Source organism: Gouania willdenowi, chromosome 20, assembly GCF_900634775.1.
Source record: "Gouania willdenowi chromosome 20, fGouWil2.1, whole genome shotgun sequence".
NCBI classification, from domain to species: domain Eukaryota; kingdom Metazoa; phylum Chordata; class Actinopteri; order Blenniiformes; family Gobiesocidae; genus Gouania; species Gouania willdenowi.
Genome location: NC_041063.1, coordinates 13836987 through 13842615, shown reverse-complemented (window position 1 = coordinate 13842615; position 5629 = coordinate 13836987). Strand labels below are relative to the sequence as shown.

Below are 5629 nucleotides of genomic sequence, written 5' to 3'. Positions count from 1 at the left end.
TATTATTTAATTTAGATATCAGTTTTGATTTATAGTGAAATTCTGAAAGCTATAAATATGCTATAACAATGAAATGTGTACATTTTTTTGTATGGATACCATAATTACCCTCACTAACACCTGCTCCTTGAATTGCCTCTGTTGGAATCCGAGTCTATCTTCTTGCATTTCCCTAATTTTCTCTTTTAAACTTCTGCCTCCAGCAGAATAATGTCCTTAAATTAAATAAGATGTCAGGAATTGGCATTAGATGTTTAAAAACCATGCCATCATGGTTTGGAAACATCTGGTTTAGGACATCATTAATGAAGCACTAATGATGAATTAAAGGCTCCTATGAAGAAATAAAGTTACCATCATAAAGATTATGAACCTCCACATAATGATTATAATTTACTACTGATCATGTACTGATCAGAGATGCAGAAAAAAAAAAAAAAAAAAAAAAAAAAAAAATATATATATATATATATATATATATATATATATATATATATATATATATGACCATAGAAACACTACGATAGTATGAACACAATAAGATACTAGATGAGGAACAAAAAAGTATATATCAGGAAAAAGGAGACAAAAAATACAAAGAACTAAAAACCGTATATGTAAATTTGAAGCAAAGCAAATAAAAACATGAATTCATTGTAGTTTAATTAAACCCCGTGATCCCCAGTTCTGCTGCAGGACCTCTTCAACTTTCCCCTTGTTCTATGGATTATGTCTGCTCTGTTACGCCTCAACAATTCTGCAGTTTGCCTTGTGCTAGGAGAGGACTGAGCCTGCGTCACACAGCTTCTATACACTACTGTACAGTCACACTCAAATCAACAGATATTACAACAGCTTTGACGACTCAACTGGAACGACAACCTCACAATGACCAAGAAAGACACAGTTGGAACAAGAGTGTGGGTGTTTTTTTATTCAACTTTATTTCTGGATTCAACCAGTAAAAGATGAGGAAAATCGTGAAATATGGCAAAACTAACAACATAGCACGCTCACATCAAACTGTGTGACTTTGATATATTTATTAAGCAGTTTCAGAGTGGGTGTCGGCCTCTGGCTCTTCCACAGAGGCTTCTGATTGGTCACTCAAATATTCTTTTTCTTCTTCTTCTCTTTGGTCAGAGTTGGAAACGTAGGCTTCGACTGCAGCCGTATCTGCAACGCAACCTGTATCCTTTCCCTCGTCTGACCCCTTCACTTCCTCCATCATTTCCATTTCAAGTATCTTTCCAACAGACTCTGTAAAAAAAATGTTACATATTTTATTACCAAGCTGTATATGTATATGTTAGGGATGTAACAATTAATCGTAAGGCAGTTAAAAATCGATTCATAGGTACCACGGTTCACATCGATGCTCTGAAAATTGAATCGCAGTACTTTTTTTAACCAGCAGAGCGATATATTAATCCTTCCAGAAGCGGACGTGACGGGTGGAATCTGCTACTATTTTCTTTCTGGCCGCCATTTACTGTTAAACATGCTCATAAATGATTCTTTACTCCTTTAGCATCGAAAGAATATCTGTAATATTACGTAAATATCTGTAAAAGTCACGTTTTTCTATTAGCTCTGTCTGCTAGCATAGCTTCTCTTCTTCACTGGTGGAATAACTGCATGCCAACCGACCACTGGGTTACCAGCGCCCTCTGCTGGTCCAAACAAATATCTGACGTAAATACAGTAAAATGACTGTTTTTTTTTTTTATGTTTTTTTTAAAGTCCAATTGTTAAGGCACAAAATACATTTTCAGTTGCACTTTTAAAAAGAAAAAGAACTATTATGCAGTTTTGAATTGTTTACTATAGAACCAGAATTTAAATTAATAGGTTTCTTCTTCATTTGTATTATTCCTTTATTTATTTCATTCAAGATTTATTTTTAGTTAAATTGCATCATTTTGAATAGTTTATCAAGGGATTCTTTTGGCAATGAAAAATAAAAGGAAAATAGTACAGTATTTTCCCCAAAAAAATAAAGGAAAATTTTTCAGTCATTTGTCAACATTCCCATTTTGTAAAATAAATCGTGAGAAAATCGTATCGTGAACCCAGGATCGTGAATTGAATCGTATCGGGAGTTGAGTGAATCGTTACATCCCTAGTATATGTGCTTTCAGACTTACTGGGATGGGGAAAAATGCACAAACTAAGCCTATTTTCTCACCTTTCCGTGTTTGTGCTTTGGCTCCAGTGACTGTGGCTTTCATCCTCTCCTTTGGGGTGTTCGGGTCAAACACTACATTTCCATCAGCATCTGTCATATATGAGGTCACCCCCAAATCAGGCATCCCCTCTGTGACGTCCAACTGAGAAGAGACAGCTTAAAGACTTTAATTTAAATGCAACACAAACAGTCACATCATTTTACTTACTTACCGGACAAAGTTCAGTGAGATCATATAGCCTCCACTGACTGATAAAGCAATACTTCAGACACAACCGTAAGTACATCTATATCGATATATTACGTATATATATTGCAGCTTTTAGTTTTAAAATGTGATTTTTCCTCTTTATCTACTTTATCCTACACAGCTCTGTGATATATTGAAATCCTATGTTTTTTTTCAACCTTTCCTAACAAACATGTTGAAAAACCTTAAGTGAACGCATAGCAAAGTGAAGTTATCCTCAGAGAAAAGGAAATGTTTATTTTTTATTTTATTTTTTTAATTATCTATTCATTTGTCTTCTCTAAGCCAGACTAGAATCACTGTGACTTTCTCACCTCCACTAAGGTCAGTTCAGTTTATCATCAGACCAGTTTAGCGTTTAGCTGTCTCTCCAGAGCTTAAATGGATGTAGAAAGTATAGAGAAGATATTTACACACAATTTATAACATTACTCGTGCTGTGTATGGTGCTAACTTTAGGGCTAAGGGTGAGTCAGTTTGGGACAAATGACCTAAATAGTTTATGGACATAAAGTCTGTGATGTAATGTCATCTAGAATGCCGACTCATCCTATCTATGCAAAGATAATAATATGGACCTAAAGCAAGTAAAGTCATTCTCAATTTTTGAATTATTACTGGTTACTGTAATTGAGTAGCTTTTGTAGGTAAATCACTAATTTTACATTTTAAAATAAGTAAAGTAATTTGCTACATTTTCAACACTCATCCGTTACTGAGGAAATGTTTTGTAATTTATTAAAAAAAAATTGGCAGCGTAAACCACAGTACGAATTGATTTCAGGGCACATTGGACATAATCTGTATGTTCTTAGTTGTGCCATTTCTGATCAACAGTCAGCCACTTTCTTAGGTTCAGGTTGAAGTTTCTACCTATTATGAAGTTACCACATGCCACATGAGGCATAGCACTGTTTTAAAGTTCATAAATGTAGCTATACTTAGAGCCTGAGAATTCTATTCATTTAGAATTGAATGTATTGGTGTTATTTTATTTAAAAAATAATTGTACATTTTAACAAACCTTTTATTTTCTACAGATGCCTTTGTGGAAAATAAATTGTGCAAGATTTGGTCTCATCCTTTTTAAGCTTATACATGGGATGTTTACTGTATGCAAGGGAACCGTGGCAAGATTTATTACCAAAAATAAACTTTTACTTTACTACTATTTCATTGAGCTACTCTTTACTTTTACTTGAGTATTTTATGACTTACTTGTACTCAAGTATAATTTCAATCAAGTAACAGTACTTATTAGCCCCCGCTAACAAAGTGTGAAAGGGGGCTATAGTTTTGAGCTCCATCTGTCCGTCCGAGTTAAAGGGGACAGCTTTTCTCAGAAACTGTTTCGGATACAATAACCAAATTCGGTGTGTGGCTTTAGGGTATTAATACCTTGATGGAGTTCGAAAATGAGAAGCGCGCAATTATCTTTTTCCGGAGTTATTGCCCTTGTTCTGTTTTTTGTGGACTCTGTTCAAGGTATCTTCAAAGGAGGCAGCTTTTCTCAGAAACTGTTTAAGACACCATAACCAAATTCGGTGTGTGGCTTCAGGGTATCAATACCTTGATGGAGTTTGAAAATGAGAAGCGCGCAATAATTTTTTTTCCGGAGTCATTGCCCTTGTTCCATTTTTTGTGGACTCTGTTCAGGTATCTTCAATGGGGACAGCTTTTCTCAGAAACTATTTAAGATAGGATGACCAAATTTGGTGTGTGGCTTCAGGGTATCAATACCTTGATGGAGTTCGAAAATGAGAAGCGGGAAATTATTTTTTCCGGAGTTGTTGCCGTTGTTCCATTTTTTTTTTAATTCTGTTCGAGGTATCTTCAAAGGGGACAGCTTCTCTCAGAAACCCTTTAAGATAGTTAGGAATTTTATATTCTGATGTGATAACATTTTCTTATGTATACATCTAAGTTCTTAGATTTAGGGCATTTAGGAAAAGGTTGTGAGTTAAAATGTCAACCACTCTGGTGGGGGATGTTGATGACTATGTTTTCTTTTTATTTCAATACGTTTTACACCTCTGGTAATAATTCTGTTATGGAAAAAAATACAAAATAAATGACGGTTTTTAAGCTTTCTTAATTCCTTTCATCCATCTAACATTAGTATTTGTTCAATACAGTCAGCTAAAGTTATGCTAATTTTGTTGCTCTGTTAGTGTTCATCTCAAATAAATAGGTGGGTTTTAGAACAATTGGTCAAACACATTTTGAGGAGCCACGCGACACATCGGATCAGGATTGGATTACTGTGCAGGGGAGTGGGGTTGATCCATGCTGATGCTGGTGGTTGGTCTTCAGGCTGTCCAACTTTAGGGAGAGTGTGACTTAAAATAAAAAAAAAAGGGAAGAAACACCTGAAAAGTGAGATAACTCAGAAAGCAGAAGGAGGAAGTGGGGAAGTGCATGCTCTTTATTAGTCTCATCACAAAAAACGGGAGAGGACGTGAAGCAATGTTCATCGTTGTGTAGTCTTCTTGATCTGGATAGTTGCATCAACACATAGAATCAGTAGTAAAGTGAAGGGGTGTCACAGCACGAGTGAATTACATCACATTCAGACAGGGAGACAAAGTGATGCGACATTCAAAGTGAATGCAATAAAAGGTAAAAGGGAAAAAAGCTAAATTGCATGTTTTATGACACTTGCTACCAAAATATGTCCTGACACTTTTTCAAATGTTGCCTAAAATAACGTACCAACTTTTGCAAAAACAAAAAACTCTAAATTGTGCTGTTCATCATTTATTTTGAAAGGCCTCGGTTTGCTTTAAAATGCACATAATTAGTAGCAAATGTAAAAACATGATGATTTTAATACATTTTTCACACAATTACCATTTTTTTCAGTTTTTGAAATTCAAGCTCTTCTACTTGTCATTTAAATTACTATCCATTACATAGTTTGGGGGATTTTTACTCTTTTAAAGCCCACATTTGACTCTCTGCACATTTAACTTTACACAAACAAAAAGTGCACCAGTAATGTTTTCCGACAAAATGCTGTGTACAATTATATTTTTCTGGATTTTCTTCTGAATCGTTAGATGTTAATGTTCAGGTTGAACACCTCAGATGATTTCATACTGTACACATATTATTCAACCACCTTCAAGCCCTTTGTTTTCCCCATAAGCTGTTTCATTTTGTACATATTTACGACAGGAATTGGACCGCGT

At 34.9% G+C, this 5629-nt stretch overlaps 1 long non-coding RNA gene across 1 annotated transcript; it reads right to left on the bottom strand.

The window, feature by feature from the left end:
* Positions 1–1024: 1024 nt before the first annotated feature.
* On the bottom strand, positions 1025–3869 carry LOC114454586 (uncharacterized). Its single transcript, XR_003672553.1, has 2 exons — positions 2189–3869; positions 1025–1260 (listed from the first exon to the last, which is right to left on the bottom strand). It is a non-coding gene; the product is annotated as an uncharacterized LOC114454586 (long non-coding RNA).
* Between the last annotated feature and the right edge of the window lie 1760 nt (positions 3870–5629).